We start from the raw sequence: 16,318 nt of genomic DNA, 5'->3' as shown, positions 1-16,318 counted from the left end.
CATTCTGAAAGGACCCCAAAAATAATTTTTAACCATTTTCAAAAAAAGTGATTTTTAAATTTATTTTTCGGGACTTAAAACGGTGACCCCGGACATGCCGAATTTGCGACATTCTGAAAGGACCCAAAAATAATTTTTAACCATTTTCACAAAAAAGTGATTTTTAAATTTATTTTTCACAAAAAAGTGATTTTTTAAATTTATTTTTTCGGGACTTAAAAACGGTGACCCCGGACATGCCGAATTTGCGACATTCTGAAAGGACCCAAAAAATAATTTTTAACCATTTTCACAAAAAATTTTTTAAATTTATTTTTCGGGACTTAAAAATTTATTTTTTCTGAAAGGACAAAAAATAATTTTCACAAAAAACCATTTTTCACAAAAAAGTGATTTTTAAATTTTTTTCGGGACTTAAAAACGGTGACCCCGGACATGCCGAATTTGCGACATTCTGAAAGGACCCAAAAATAATTTTTAACCATTTTCACAAAAAAGTGATTTTTTCACAAAAAATTTTTATTTATTTTTCGGGACTTAAAAACGGTGACCCCGGACATGCCGAATTTGCGACATTCTGGAAAGGACCCAAAAAATAATTTTAACCATTTTCACAAAAAGTGATTTTTAAATTTATTTTTCAAAAAAGTGATTTTTTTTATTTTTTTTCGGGACTTAAAAACGGTGACCCCGGACATGCCGAATTTGCGACATTCTGAAAGGACCCAAAAATAATTTTTAACCATTTTCACAAAAAGTGATTTTTTAAATTTATTTTTTCGGGTGATTTTTAAAAAGTGACCCCGGACATGCCGAATTTGCGACATTCTGAAAGGACCCCAAAAATAATTTTTAACCATTTTCACAAAAAAAAGTGATTTTTTAAATTTATTTTTTCGGGACTTAAAAACGGTGACCCCGGACATGCCGAATTTGCGACATTCTGAAAGGACCCAAAAATAATTTTTAACCATTTTCACAAAAAGTGATTTTTTAAATTTATTTTTTCACAAAAAAGTGATTTTTTAAATTTATTTTTTCGACTTAAAAACGGTGACCCCGGACATGCCGAATTTGCGACATTCTGAAAGGACCCCAAAAATAATTTTTAACCATTTTTTCACAAAAAGTGATTTTTTTTAAATTTATTTTTTCGGGACTTAAAACGGTGACCCCGGACATGCCGAATTTGCGACATTCTGAAAGGACCCCAAAAATAATTTTTAACCATTTTCACAAAAAAGTGATTTTTTAAATTTATTTTTTTAAAACGGTGACCCCGGACATGCCGAATTTGCGACATTCTGAAAGGACCCAAAAAATAATTTTTTTTTAACCATTTTCACAAAAAGTGATTTTTTAATTTATTTTTTCACAAAAAGTGATTTTTTAAATTTATTTTTTCGGGACTTAAAAACGGTGACCCCGGACATGCCGAATTTGCGACATTCTGAAAGGACCCCAAAATAATTTTTAACCATTTTCACAAAAAAGTGATTTTTTAAATTTATTTTTTCACAAAAAAGTGATTTTTTAAATTTATTTTTTCGGGACTTAAAAACGGTGACCCCGGACATGCCGAATTTGCGACATTCTGGAAAGGACCCAAAAAAATAATTTTTAACCATTTTCACAAAAAAGTGATTTTTTTAAATTTATTTTTTCGACTTAAAAAAAATGCCGAATTTGCGACATTCTGAAAGGACCCAAAAATAATTTTTAACCATTTTCACAAAAAAGTGATTTTTTAAATTTATTTTTTCGGGACTTAAAAACGGTGACCCCGGACATGCCGAATTTGCGACATTCTGGAAAGGACCCCAAAAATAATTTTTAACCATTTTCACAAAAAAGTGATTTTTTAAATTTATTTTTTCACAAAAAAGTGATTTTTAAATTTATTTTTTCGGGACTTAAAAACGGTGACCCCGGACATGCCGAATTTGCGACATTCTGGAAAGGACCCAAAAAATAATTTTTAACCATTTTCACAAAAAAGTGATTTTTTTAAATTTATTTTTTCGGGACTTAAAAACGGTGACCCCGGACATGCCGAATTTGCGACATTCTGGAAAGGACCCCAAAATAATTTTTAACCATTTTTTTCTTAAAAACGGTGACCCCATGAATTTGCGACATTTGAAAGGACCAAAAATTAATTTTTTCACAAAAAAGTGATTTTTTAAATTTATTTTTCGGGACTTAAAAACGGTGACCCCGGACATGCCGAATTTGCGACATTCTGAAAGGACCCAAAAATAATTTTTAACCATTTTCACAAAAAGTGATTTTTTTTTTATTTTTTTTCGGGACTTAAAAACGGTGACCCCGGACATGCCGAATTTGCGACATTCTGAAAGGACCCAAAAATAATTTTTAACCATTTTCACAAAAAGTGATTTTTTAAATTTATTTTTTCACAAAAAGTGATTTTTTAAATTTATTTTTTCGGGACTTAAAAACGGTGACCCCGGACATGCCGAATTTGCGACATTCTGAAAGGACCCAAAAATAATTTTTAACCATTTTCACAAAAAAGTGATTTTTTAAATTTATTTTTTCGGGACTTAAAAACGGTGACCCCGGACATGCCGAATTTGCGACATTCTGAAAGGACCCCAAAAATAATTTTTAACCATTTTCACAAAAAGTGATTTTTTAAATTTATTTTTCACAAAAAAGTGATTTTTTAAATTTATTTTTTCGGGACTTAAAAACGGTGACCCCGACATGCCGAATTTGCGACATTCTGAAAGGACCCCAAAAATAATTTTTAACCATTTTCACAAAAAGTGATTTTTTAAATTTATTTTTTCACAAAAAGTGATTTTTTAAATTTATTTTTTCGGGACTTAAAAACGGTGACCCCGGACATGCCGAATTTGCGACATTCTGAAAGGACCCAAAAATAATTTTTAACCATTTTCACAAAAAGTGATTTTTTAAATTTATTTTTTCGGGACTTAAAAACGGTGACCCCGGACATGCCGAATTTGCGACATTCTGGAAAGGACCCAAAAATAATTTTTAACCATTTTCACAAAAAGTGATTTTTTAAATTTATTTTTTCACAAAAAGTGATTTTTTTTATATTTATTTTTTCGGGACTTAAAAACGGTGACCCCGGACATGCCGAATTTGCGACATTCTGGAAAGGACCCAAAAATAATTTTTAACCATTTTCACAAAAAGTGATTTTTTAAATTTATTTTTTCGGGACTTAAAAACGGTGACCCCGGACATGCCGAATTTGCGACATTCTGGAAAGGACCCAAAAATAATTTTTAACCATTTTCACAAAAAAGTGATTTTTTAAATTTATTTTTTTCAAAAAGTGATTTTTAAATTTATTTTTTCGGGACTTAAAAACGGTGACCCCGGACATGCCGAATTTGCGACATTCTGGAAAGGACCCCAAAAATAATTTTTAACCATTTTCACAAAAAAGTGATTTTTTAAATTTATTTTTTCACAAAAAAGTGATTTTTTTAAATTTATTTTTTCGGGACTTAAAAACGGTGACCCGGACATGCCGAATTTGCGACATTCTGAAAGGACCCAAAATAATTTTTAACCATTTTCACAAAAAGTGATTTTTTAAATTTATTTTTTCGGGACTTAAAAACGGTGACCCCGGACATGCCGAATTTGCGACATTCTGGAAAGGACCCAAAAAAATTTTTAACCATTTTCAAAAAAAGTGATTTTTTAAATTTATTTTTTCGGGACTTAAAAACGGTGACCCCGACATGCCGAATTTGCGACATTCTGAAAGGACCCAAAAAATAATTTTTAACCATTTTCACAAAAAGTGATTTTTTAAATTTATTTTTTCACAAAAAAGTGATTTTTTTTTTTTTTTTCGGGACTTAAAAACGGTGACCCCGGACATGCCGAATTTGCGACATTCTGAAAGGACCCAAAAATAATTTTTAACCATTTTCACAAAAAAGTGATTTTTTAAATTTATTTTTTCGGGACTTAAAAACGGTGACCCCGGACATGCCGAATTTGCGACATTCTGAAAGGACCCCAAAAATAATTTTTAACCATTTTCACAAAAAAGTGATTTTTTAAATTTATTTTTTCATAAAAAAGTGACTTAAAAAACGGTGACCCGGACATGCCGAATTTGCGACATTCTGGAAAGGACCCCAAAAATAATTTTTAACCATTTTCACAAAAAGTGATTTTTTAAATTTATTTTTTCACAAAAATGATTTTTTTAAATTTATTTTTTCGGGACTTAAAAACGGTGACCCCGGACATGCCGAATTTGCGACATTCTGAAAGGACCCCAAAAATAATTTTTAACCATTTTCACAAAAAGTGATTTTTTAAATTTATTTTTTGATTTTTTTAATTTATTTTTTCGGGACTTAAAAACGGTGACCCCGGACATGCCGAATTTGCGACATTCTGAAAGGACCCCAAAAATTTTTAACCATTTTCACAAAAAAGTGATTTTTTAAATTTATTTTTTTGATTTTTTAAATTTATTTTTTCGGGACTTAAAAACGGTGACCCCGGACATGCCGAATTTGCGACATTCTGAAAGGACCCCAAAAATAATTTTTAACCATTTTCACAAAAAGTGATGATTTTTTAAATTTATTTTTTCGGGACTTAAAAACGGTGACCCCGGACATGCCGAATTTGCGACATTCTGAAAGGACCCAAAAATAATTTTTAACCATTTTCACAAAAAGTGATTTTTTAAATGTATTTTTTCACAAAAAAAGTGATTTTTTAAATTTATTTTTTCGGGACTTAAAAACGGTGACCGAATTTGCGACATTCTCTGGAAAGGACCCAAAAAATAATTTTTAACCATTTTCACAAAAAAGTGATTTTTTAAATTTATTTTTTTGATTTTTTAAATTTATTTTTTCGGGACTTAAAAACGGTGACCCCGGACATGCCGAATTTGCGACATTCTGAAAGGACCCCAAAAATAATTTTTAACCATTTTCACAAAAAAGTGATTTTTTAAATTTATTTTTTCAAAAAAGTGATTTTTTAAATTTATTTTTTAAAAAACGGTGACCCCGGACATGCCGAATTTGCGACATTCTGGAAAGGACCCCAAAAATAATTTTTAACCATTTTAAAAAGTGATTTTTTAAATTTATTTTTTCACAAAAAGTGATTTTTTAAATTTATTTTTTCGGGACTTAAAAACGGTGACCCCGGACATGCCGAATTTGCGACATTCTGGAAAGGACCCCAAAAATAATTTTTAACCATTTTCACAAAAAAGTGATTTTTTAAATTTATTTTTTCGGGACTTAAAAACGGTGACCCGGACATGCCGAATTTGCGACATTCTGGAAAGGACCCAAAAAATAATTTTTAACCATTTTCACAAAAAAGTGATTTTTTAAATTTATTTTTTCACAAAAAAGTGATTTTTAAATTTATTTTTTCGGGACTTAAAAACGGTGACCCCGGACATGCCGAATTTGCGACATTCTGGAAAGGACCCCAAAAATAATTTTTAACCATTTTCACAAAAAGTGATTTTTTAAATTTATTTTTTTATTTTTAAATTTTTTTTCGGGACTTAAAAACGGTGACCCCGGACATGCCGAATTTGCGACATTCTGGAAAGGACCCAAAAAATAATTTTTAACCATTTTCACAAAAAAGTGATTTTTTTAAATTTATTTTTTCGGGACTTAAAAACGGTGACCCCGGACATGCCGAATTTGCGACATTCTGGAAAGGACCCCAAAAATAATTTTTAACCATTTTCACAAAAAAGTGATTTTTTAAATTTATTTTTTCACAAAAAAGTGATTTTTAAATTTATTTTTCGGGACTTAAAAACGGTGACCCCGGACATGCCGAATTTGCGACATTCTGGAAAGGACCCAAAAATAATTTTTAACCATTTTCACAAAAAAGTGATTTTTTTTTATTTTTTTTTCGGGACTTAAAAACGGTGACCCCGGACATGCCGAATTTGCGACATTCTGGAAAGGACCCAAAAATAATTTTTAACCATTTTCACAAAAAAGTGATTTTTTAAATTTATTTTTTCACAAAAAAGTGATTTTTTTAAATTTTTTTTCGGGACTTAAAAACGGTGACCCCGGACATGCCGAATTTGCGACATTCTGGAAAGGACCCCAAAAATAATTTTTAACCATTTTCACAAAAAAGTGATTTTTTAAATTTATTTTTTCACAAAAAAGTGATTTTTTTAAATTTATTTTTTCGGGACTTAAAAACGGTGACCCCGGACATGCCGAATTTGCGACATTCTGGAAAGGACCCAAAAATAATTTTTAACCATTTTCACAAAAAAGTGATTTTTTTAAATTTATTTTTTCGGGACTTAAAAACGGTGACCCCGGACATGCCGAATTTGCGACATTCTGGAAAGGACCCCAAAAATAATTTTTAACCATTTTCACAAAAAAGTGATTTTTTAAATTTATTTTTCACAAAAAAGTGATTTTTTAAATTTATTTTTTCGGGACTTAAAAACGGTGACCCCGGACATGCCGAATTTGCGACATTCTGGAAAGGACCCCAAAAATAATTTTTAACCATTTTCACAAAAAAGTGATTTTTTAAATTTATTTTTTCGGGACTTAAAAACGGTGACCCCGGACATGCCGAATTTGCGACATTCTGGAAAGGACCCAAAAATAATTTTTAACCATTTTCACAAAAAAGTGATTTTTTAAATTTATTTTTCGGGACTTAAAAACGGTGACCCCGGACATGCCGAATTTGCGACATTCTGGAAAGGACCCAAAAATAATTTTTAACCATTTTCACAAAAAAGTGATTTTTTAAATTTATTTTTTCACAAAAAGTGATTTTTTAAATTTATTTTTCGGGACTTAAAAACGGTGACCCCGGACATGCCGAATTTGCGACATTCTGGAAAGGACCCCAAAAATAATTTTTAACCATTTTCACAAAAAAGTGATTTTTTAAATTTATTTTTCACAAAAAAGTGATTTTTTAAATTTATTTTTTCGGGACTTAAAAACGGTGACCCCGGACATGCCGAATTTGCGACATTCTGGAAAGGACCCCAAAAATAATTTTTAACCATTTTCACAAAAAAGTGATTTTTTAAATTTATTTTTTCGGGACTTAAAACGGTGACCCCGGACATGCCGAATTTGCGACATTCTGGAAAGGACCCCAAAAATAATTTTTAACCATTTTCAAAAAAAAGTGATTTTTTTTTTTTCGGGACTTAAAACGGTGACCCCGGACATGCCGAATTTGCGACATTCTGGAAAGGACCCAAAAATAATTTTTAACCATTTTCACAAAAAAGTGATTTTTTAAATTTATTTTTTCACAAAAAAGTGATTTTTTAAATTTATTTTTTCGGGACTTAAAAACGGTGACCCCGGACATGCCGAATTTGCGACATTCTGGAAAGGACCCAAAAATAATTTTTAACCATTTTCACAAAAAAGTGATTTTTAAATTTATTTTTTTGAAATTTTTTTTCGGGACTTAAAAACGGTGACCCCGGACATGCCGAATTTGCGACATTCTGGAAAGGACCCCAAAAATAATTTTTAACCATTTTCACAAAAAAGTGATTTTTTAAATTTATTTTTTCGGGACTTAAAAACGGTGACCCCGGACATGCCGAATTTGCGACATTCTGGAAAGGACCCAAAAAATAATTTTTAACCATTTTCACAAAAAGTGTTTTTTTTTTTTTTTTTTTCGGGACTTAAAAACGGTGACCCCGGACATGCCGAATTTGCGACATTCTGAAAGGACCCAAAAATAATTTTTAACCATTTTCACAAAAAAGTGATTTTTTAAATTTTTTTTTTTCGGGACTTAAAAACGGTGACCCGGACATGCCGAATTTGCGACATTCTGGAAAGGACCCAAAAATAATTTTTAACCATTTTCACAAAAAGTGATTTTTTTTTTTAAATTTATTTTTTCGGGACTTAAAACGGTGACCCCGGACATGCCGAATTTGCGACATTCTGGAAAGGACCCCAAAAAAAATGATTTTTTTTTTTAATTTATTTTTTCACAAAAAAGTGATTTTTTAAATTTATTTTTTCGGGACTTAAAAACGGTGACCCGGACATGCCGAATTTGCGACATTCTGAAAGGACCCCAAAAATAATTTTTAACCATTTTCACAAAAAGTGATTTTTTAAATTTATTTTTTCGGGACTTAAAAACGGTGACCCCGGACATGCCGAATTTGCGACATTCTGAAAGGACCCCAAAAATAATTTTTAACCATTTTCACAAAAAAAAGTGATTTTTTAAATTTATTTTTTCGGACTTAAAAACGGTGACCCCGGACATGCCGAATTTGCGACATTCTGGAAAGGACCCCAAAATATTTTTAACCATTTTCACAAAAAAGTGATTTTTAAATTTATTTTTTAAAAAAGGATTTTTTAAAACGGTGACCCGGACATGCCGAATTTGCGACATTCTGGAAAGGACCCCAAAAATAATTTTTAACCATTTTCACAAAAAAGATTTTTTTTAATTTATTTTTTCGGGACTTAAAAACGGTGACCCCGGACATGCCGAATTTGCGACATTCTGGAAAGGACCCAAAAATAATTTTTAACCATTTTCACAAAAAAGTGATTTTTTTAATTTATTTTTTCGGGACTTAAAAACGGTGACCCCGGACATGCCGAATTTGCGACATTCTGGAAAGGACCCAAAAATAATTTTTAACCATTTTCACAAAAAAGTGATTTTTAAATTTATTTTTTAAAAAAAGTGATTTTTTAAATTTATTTTTTCGGGACTTAAAAACGGTGACCCCGGACATGCCGAATTTGCGACATTCTGGAAAGGACCCAAAAATAATTTTTAACCATTTTCACAAAAAAGTGATTTTTTTAAATTTATTTTTCGGGACTTAAAAACGGTGACCCCGGACATGCCGAATTTGCGACATTCTGGAAAGGACCCCAAAAATAATTTTTAACCATTTTCACAAAAAAGTGATTTTTTAAATTTATTTTTTCACAAAAAAGTGATTTTTTAAATTTATTTTTTCGGGACTTAAAAACGGTGACCCCGGACATGCCGAATTTGCGACATTCTGGAAAGGACCCCAAAAATAATTTTTAACCATTTTCACAAAAAGTGATTTTTAAATTTATTTTTTCGGGACTTAAAAACGGTGACCCCGGACATGCCGAATTTGCGACATTCTGGAAAGGACCCCAAAAATAATTTTTAACCATTTTCACAAAAAAGTGATTTTTTAAATTTATTTTTCATAAAAAAGTGATTTTTTAAATTTATTTTTTCGGGACTTAAAAACGGTGACCCCGGACATGCCGAATTTGCGACATTCTGGAAAGGACCCCAAAAATAATTTTTAACCATTTTCACAAAAAAGTGATTTTTTAAATTTATTTTTTCATAAAAAAAGTGATTTTTTAAATTTATTTTTTCGGGACTTAAAAACGGTGACCCCGGACATGCCGAATTTGCGACATTCTGGAAAGGACCCCAAAATAATTTTTAACCATTTTCACAAAAAAGTGATTTTTTAAATTTATTTTTTCGGGACTTAAAAACGGTGACCCCGGACATGCCGAATTTGCGACATTCTGGAAAGGACCCAAAAAATAATTTTTAACCATTTTCACAAAAAGTTTTTTTTTTTAAATTTATTTTTTCGGGACTTAAAACGGTGACCCCGGACATGCCGAATTTGCAACATTCTGGAAAGGACCCAAAAAATAATTTTTAACCATTTTCAAAAAAAGTTTTTTTTTTTTTTTTTTTGGGACTTAAATACGGTGACATGCCGAATTTGCGACATTCTGGAAAGGACCCCGAAAATAATTTAACCATTTTCACAAAAAAGTTATTTTTTAAATGTATTTTTTCGGGACTTAAAAACGGTGACCCCGGACATGCCGAATTTGCGACATTCTGGAAAGGACCCCAAAAATAATTTTTAACCATTTTCACAAAAAAGTGATTTTTTTAAATTTATTATTTCACAAAAAAGTGATTTTTTAAATTTATTTTTACACAAAAAAGTGATTTTTTAAATTTATTTTTTCACAAAAAAGTGATTTTTTTTTTTTTTTTTTTTTTTTTTTTTTTTTCGGGACCACGGACATGCCGAATTGGCGACATTCTGGAAAGGACCCCAAAAATAATTTTAAACAATTTTTAAAAAGAGAGCGAAAGAGAAAAAGAGAGAGAGAGAAAAAGAAAGAGAAAAAGAGAGAAAAAGAAAGAAAAAGAGAGAGAGAGAAAAAGAAAGAAAAAGAGAGAGAGAGAAAAAGAAAGAAAAAGAGAGAGAGAACAAAAGAGAGAGAAAAAGAGAGAGAGAGAAAAAGAGAGAGAAAAAGAGAGAGAGAGAAAAAGAGAGAGAAAAAAGAGAGAGAGAGAAAAGAGAGAGAAAAAGAGAGAGAGAGAAAAAAGAGAGAGAAAAAAGAGAGAGAGAAAAGAGAGAGAGAGATCAAAAGAAAGAGAGAAAGAGAGAGAGAGAGAAAGAGAGAAAGAGAAAAAGAAAGAGAAAGAGAGAGAAAAAGAAAGATAAAAAGAGAGAGAAAAAGAAAGAGAGAAAAGAGAGAGAGAGAAAAAGAAAGAGAAAAAGAGAGAGAGAGAGAAAAAGAGATTTTTTTTTTTAATTGAACCCCAGAGGAAAAACTAAGAATACTCATGGGCGAAGGAGCAATGGCTCCTCTTGCAGCCAAATATGTATTTTCCTGCCATAGCCTGAGGGACAATGAATAATAACATCTGCATAGTAAACAGTAACTTACTTATTATTACTATTATTGTTATGACTATAATTATTAATGTTTATCATTCCAAATATGGGTGGTAATGGTAGTGATAACAGTTTAGTGATGGTAGTAGTAGTAATGATGATTGTAGTTGTAGTACTGATAAAGAAGAAGATGACCGTTATTTAGTTATAAGTTAGTTATAGTTTCATTTTCCATAATTTTATTTTATATTTATTACATTTCTACTATTGACTGTTACCATTTTATTGTTATTATTTCTGTATTTAATTTTGTATTATTATTTACTACCATTTTATATTATTTGCTATCATTTATAATTTTGTTACAATGTATATTGTATACATTGTTGCTTTGGCAATATTGACAATGTTTTTCATGCCAATAAAGCAGCTTGAATTTGAAAGAGAGAGAAAGAGAGAGAGAGAAAAAAAAGAGAGAGAAATACTTATTTTACACCATAATTTGCAAATAAATTCATAAAAAAATCCTACAAATGTGATTTTCTGGATTTTTTTTCTCATTTTGTCTGTCATAGTTGAAGTGTACCTATGAAGAAAATTTACAGGCCTCTCATCTTTTTAAGTGGGAGAACTTGCAAAATTGGTCCCAGGTTAAATAATCTATCATTTGAATCAGTTCCGGTTACCTTCAGATTAGTCCCGTGACACTTGTGGGGAACGTAGGGCAAAAGCGGAGAACATTGTGACAAGTGGGGTCAAGTTTGTAGCCCAAAGATTTTGGATTTTACAAACAGAAGTTGGCACATAGACGGTTCTGACTTCAGACAAGTCCCCTGACATTTGTGGAGGATGTAGAGGAAAATTGAGAATACCACCGTGTTCGCGAGGGTCTCCAATTTCCAGAGAGTGGTCATACGAATTTGTAGGTCAAACTGTACGGAAGCTAGAGAAGTTTTTGTGAGAAGACCGATCATAGGTATGTCTCATGTTTGACAAACACCGCTCTAGGTCCACCATCTTTCACTGCAGATATGGAGGTGTAACATAAGCAGTTAGAGGATTGAGACAGATACGATGCGTCTCAATCTCTCTAGTTGACAACTGATCTATTTGAATGGGTATTTTTTACATTGATTCACGTACCTTTGCGTCATTTGACTCAAAATAAATTTGTTCCATTCTTTTTGAAGTCTCAGTTTCAGTTTCTCTTTTAAAGAATTAATTGATCTCATTTGGCTCTTCATTCATTCGTCACTCGTCAACAGTTTGCTGTCGCAACTGAAGACAGAATGTGAAAGACACAGCAGATGAACTACAGAAGATTTGAACTGAGCCTGGTCAGCAGTTTGGAAGACTTATGCTCACAAGTATAGCACAAAACACTCACATGATGTTCAATCGTTCCAAGCACCGTGGACAAGTCCATTTGATATCTTCACTGTCATTGCTGCAGAAAGCAACAAAGGCTCATTGGTCTAGGGGTATGATACTAGCATAGGGTGATAGAGGTCCCGGGTTCAAATCCCGGATGAGTCCTTTTGCAGATCCTTTAACCTGTTAATGACAAAAAATATTTCTCAATTACAAATTTGGTAATTATTGCATGTGTCAATGAGCGCTGTTTCCACCAAGCTTGAAACCGGGGACCTTGCGCCTGTTAAGCGAATGTGATAACCAATACTCTACAGAAACTGCTAGGAGAACAATCAGCAAGGAGTAAACTGTATTTTACAGATATTCATTGCATAAAGTCAAATAAGGTATTTCTGAAAAATATTTCTCTATTACAAATATGATAACTTTTGCATGTGTCAATTACCTTGGTTTCTGCCCTGTTTCGAACCAGGGACCTTTAGCATTTTAAGTGAACGTGCAAACCAAAACACTACAGAAACCGCTGCTTGAACAATCAGCATAAACTCCACCACCCACACTATGATCCAACTAGGTCAGTATGCACTACTACACCCTCTCACAACTAAGCGTTGTTTTTTATTTCCATATGCAGATAAAGCATCATTGTTCATGTAATATTAGCATTAGAACTCTAGGAAGAGGAAAGTCATAAAATCATATAGAAGAAAAGATGTAGTTCAAAAACATTTGTTTCCGAACTACAACTCAATTTATTTAAAAATGTCAAATTCAGTGCAAAGTAATGTAGTGCATTGGTGTCTAGATTCCTGTTGGGTGGCAAAGTGTCACAAGAATCCTGTGGGGAGAGAAAACATTAAATTAATGGGTGTTAGGTAATCAGGGTTCAACAAAGCACTTCAAGTCCTCAATTCCTTCAAAAGAGAGAGAGAAGGAGAAAGGAGTATGGTCCCTGCAGTAGGACTACATGCTGGCCATGAGGTTCTCCAAGTGGTACTCCAGGAGGCTGGAGAGCTCAGTGACCAGAGACTCTGCTGCTGGTCAAACATGTCATCTAGCAGAGCCATCAGCCCGCCCTGAAGAGAACACCACACAACACATAGAAAATGGATCTGAGTTACTAGCTTATCAAGAGGAGAGACAATTAGAAATACTCCCCCTAAAATGGCATTGAAACCTGGTTAACCATGAATATGGAAGTAAACAGGAAGTAACCTCTCTACTCTTACATTGAGCAGCAGCAGGTATCTGTCAGCCTCTGGCTCCATGTCGGCAGGAAGGAGTACAGGAGAGCGTACAGACGCTCCACGAACCCACCAGGGTGCTAAAGGAAACAGAGGAGAAAAGAGGAATTTAAGTGAAACTGCTAATAGAGAGCTATCAAAACATGTACCAGTGAGATGCTACTTACCACCATCAGGGACTTCTGAGCTGTCATCATCCCAAACAGCACCAGCTCAAAGAGGACCTCTATCATGTTCACATGATGGATATAGGACAAGAAAACACATTTGGAGAAAGTGGGAATGATTTCATATATATCAGCTACTGTGATGTATAAAAGACATTCATGTGGAAGAACTCAGTGAGACTTGAAAGAGTTAATGAACTCACCTTTGCTTCAGCCAGCTCCCTCTCAATGTCATTCCGCTTGGAGGGGTCACTCAGGTAATCCACAAAGTCGTTATAGGTACGGATGTTTTACTTTTTAATAAAGTAAAAGGAAAGTTCACTTAATAATATAAATCCACAACATCAAAAGTAATTCCAAGAGAACAAAGGTAATTCTCCAAGTCAAAAAGGTAAATCCACAAGGTGGTAGGTACAGCAGAAAAGCCTCAAAAGATAATCAAAAATAAATAAACAAAAACAGAGTACCACAAGAGAGTCCAACTGGCACAACAAATGTTCACAGCATTTCTGGGGCTGGGTGCCAACATTCAAACACAGAGCAAAGAACTGAGGAAAACTAAGGGTTTAAATACAATCAAGGGAAACGAGGCACAGGTGCAAATAATACCTGGGAACAAGGGAAAACAAAAGGGTCAAAAAGCACAATGGGGGCATCTAGTGACCAAAATCGGAACAACCCTGGCCAAATCCTGACAACTTTAGCAGAGGAACCTCCCTCTCCTCAGACAGCAGGTCCTCCCAGCCCTACGACAACAAAACAAGCATTCAAAATCAGTGACCAGTGCAATGACATAACAAACAATCGGTCAATGGAAGGATCTTAATGCTCCTAGTCAATAGTATGTGTGTGTAACATCTGACCTCATAGCAGTTGTGGCCCTCAGGCTCTGGGTCAGTGAACTGTTGAGTGGTGAGCGTAGAGAAGGAGGCAGCCTCCGACCACGCTGAAGAGGTGAAAAGCCCGTCCAGCCCCATGTGGAGAGTGGCGCACACCACTGAGACATCAGTCTGCTGCTCACAACACACCTGTTTACCACACACACACACGTTATTAGAAAACACCAAATCTAATGCAAAAATGCCCAGTAATGTCTAGCCTATATACATAGGAAATCATTTATTTACCTGGTAGCAGCCAAGCGTCACGTCCACAGACGTCTCGTGGCGGAGGAGAGATGCATAGTTGGTCACCCTGTCAGCCACACGCTGACAGAGAGAGAATACATGTTAAGGCCAAATGGAATAAGTGACAAAAATTCTAATACTATTTCAGTAGTATTTACATCTTACCTGGATCCAAGTGATGGACGGCACTTTGGTGGCATAGTAAGGGGATGCCCTCTGGACTAAGCCTGGCTGTCTCCTTGGAGATGGCCCACACCAGTTGAGTCTCCAGGCCTCTCACCCTACTCACGTGGTGCATCTTCACCATCTGCTGTTGAGATAAACATCAACAAAACCACTTCAGCAATTGCTGTGACACGTTTCACCACCTCAAGCTGAACCTCGGCAAGACGGAGCTGCTCTTCCTCCCGGGGAAGGACTGCCCGTTCCATGATCTCGCCATCACGGTTGACAACTCCATTGTGTCCTCCTCCCAGAGCGCTAAGAACCTTGGCGTGATCCTGGACAACACCCTGTCGTTCTCAACTAACATCAAGGCGGTGGCCCATTCCTGTAGGTTCATGCTCTACAACATCCGCAGAGTACGACCCTGCCTCACACAGGAAGCGGCGCAGGTCCTAATCCAGGCACTTGTCATCTCCCGTCTGGATTACTGCAACTCGCTGTTGGCTGGGCTCCCTGCCTGTGCCATTAAACCCCTACAACTCATCCAGAACGCCGCAGCCCGTCTGGTGTTCAACCTTCCCAAGTTCTCTCACGTCACCCCGCTCCTCCGCTCCCTCCACTGGCTTCCAGTTGAAGCTCGCATCCGCTACAAGACCATGGTGCTTGCCTACGGAGCTGTGAGGGGAACGGCACCTCAGTACCTCCAGGCTCTGATCAGGCCCTACACCCAAACAAGGGCACTGCGTTCATCCACCTCTGGCCTGCTCGCCTCCCTACCACTGAGGAAGTACAGTTCCCGCTCAGCCCAGTCAAAACTGTTCGCTGCTCTGGCCCCCCAATGGTGGAACAAACTCCCTCACGACGCCAGGACAGCGGAGTCAATCACCACCTTCCGGAGACACCTGAAACCCCACCTCTTTAAGGAATACCTAGGATAGGATAAAGTAATCCTTCTCACCCCCCCCCCCTTAAAAGATTTAGATGCACTATTGTAAAGTGGCTGTTCCACTGGAGCGTTCACATAAGGTGAACGCACCTTTTGTAAGTCGCTCTGGATAAGAGCGTCTGCTAAATGACTTAAATGTAAATGTAAATGTTTCCATCAACATCAAATGACTGACAATGTATATTAGGATTAGCTAGTTACGAAGACATATACCTGGGATCCCCCACACATGTAGGTGATGGGGCTGATGAACCGGAAAGTTCTCCAAGCTTTAACCACTGGACCGGCATTGTTCTGCACATTACAATACATTCATGTTGGAAAAATTAAACATTGTAACCGTGATGTGACTGGTCCATTGTTGGTGGGTTATTCTGTCACAATCGTCGTAGTGAGGAGACATAAGCGCAGGGTGATGTGAAAACATATTTTTAATGAAAGACAAAATAATAAGACGACCGTGACCACTATCAAAACTGAGTGCAAACATGCAACATCACATAGACAATAACCCACAAAATACCCAAAGCAGATGGCTGCCTAAATATGGTTCCCAATCAGAGACAACGATAAACAGCTGC

The 16,318-nt window shown here is 34.8% G+C and overlaps 1 long non-coding RNA gene across 1 annotated transcript; it reads right to left on the bottom strand.

The window, feature by feature from the left end:
* Nucleotides 1–12,868: 12,868 nt before the first annotated feature.
* On the bottom strand, nucleotides 12,869–13,560 carry LOC135568798 (uncharacterized). Its single transcript, XR_010462729.1, has 3 exons — nucleotides 13,500–13,560; nucleotides 13,318–13,412; nucleotides 12,869–13,164 (listed from the first exon to the last, which is right to left on the bottom strand). It is a non-coding gene; the product is annotated as an uncharacterized LOC135568798 (long non-coding RNA).
* Nucleotides 13,561–16,318: the final 2,758 nt, after the last annotated feature.

The sequence above is a fragment of the Oncorhynchus nerka genome, unplaced genomic scaffold (assembly GCF_034236695.1).
Source record: "Oncorhynchus nerka isolate Pitt River unplaced genomic scaffold, Oner_Uvic_2.0 unplaced_scaffold_55___fragment_2___debris, whole genome shotgun sequence".
NCBI lineage: Eukaryota > Metazoa > Chordata > Actinopteri > Salmoniformes > Salmonidae > Oncorhynchus > Oncorhynchus nerka.
The sequence above is the reverse complement of the archived record's forward strand: the minus strand, read 5'-3'. Positions and strand labels throughout refer to the sequence as shown.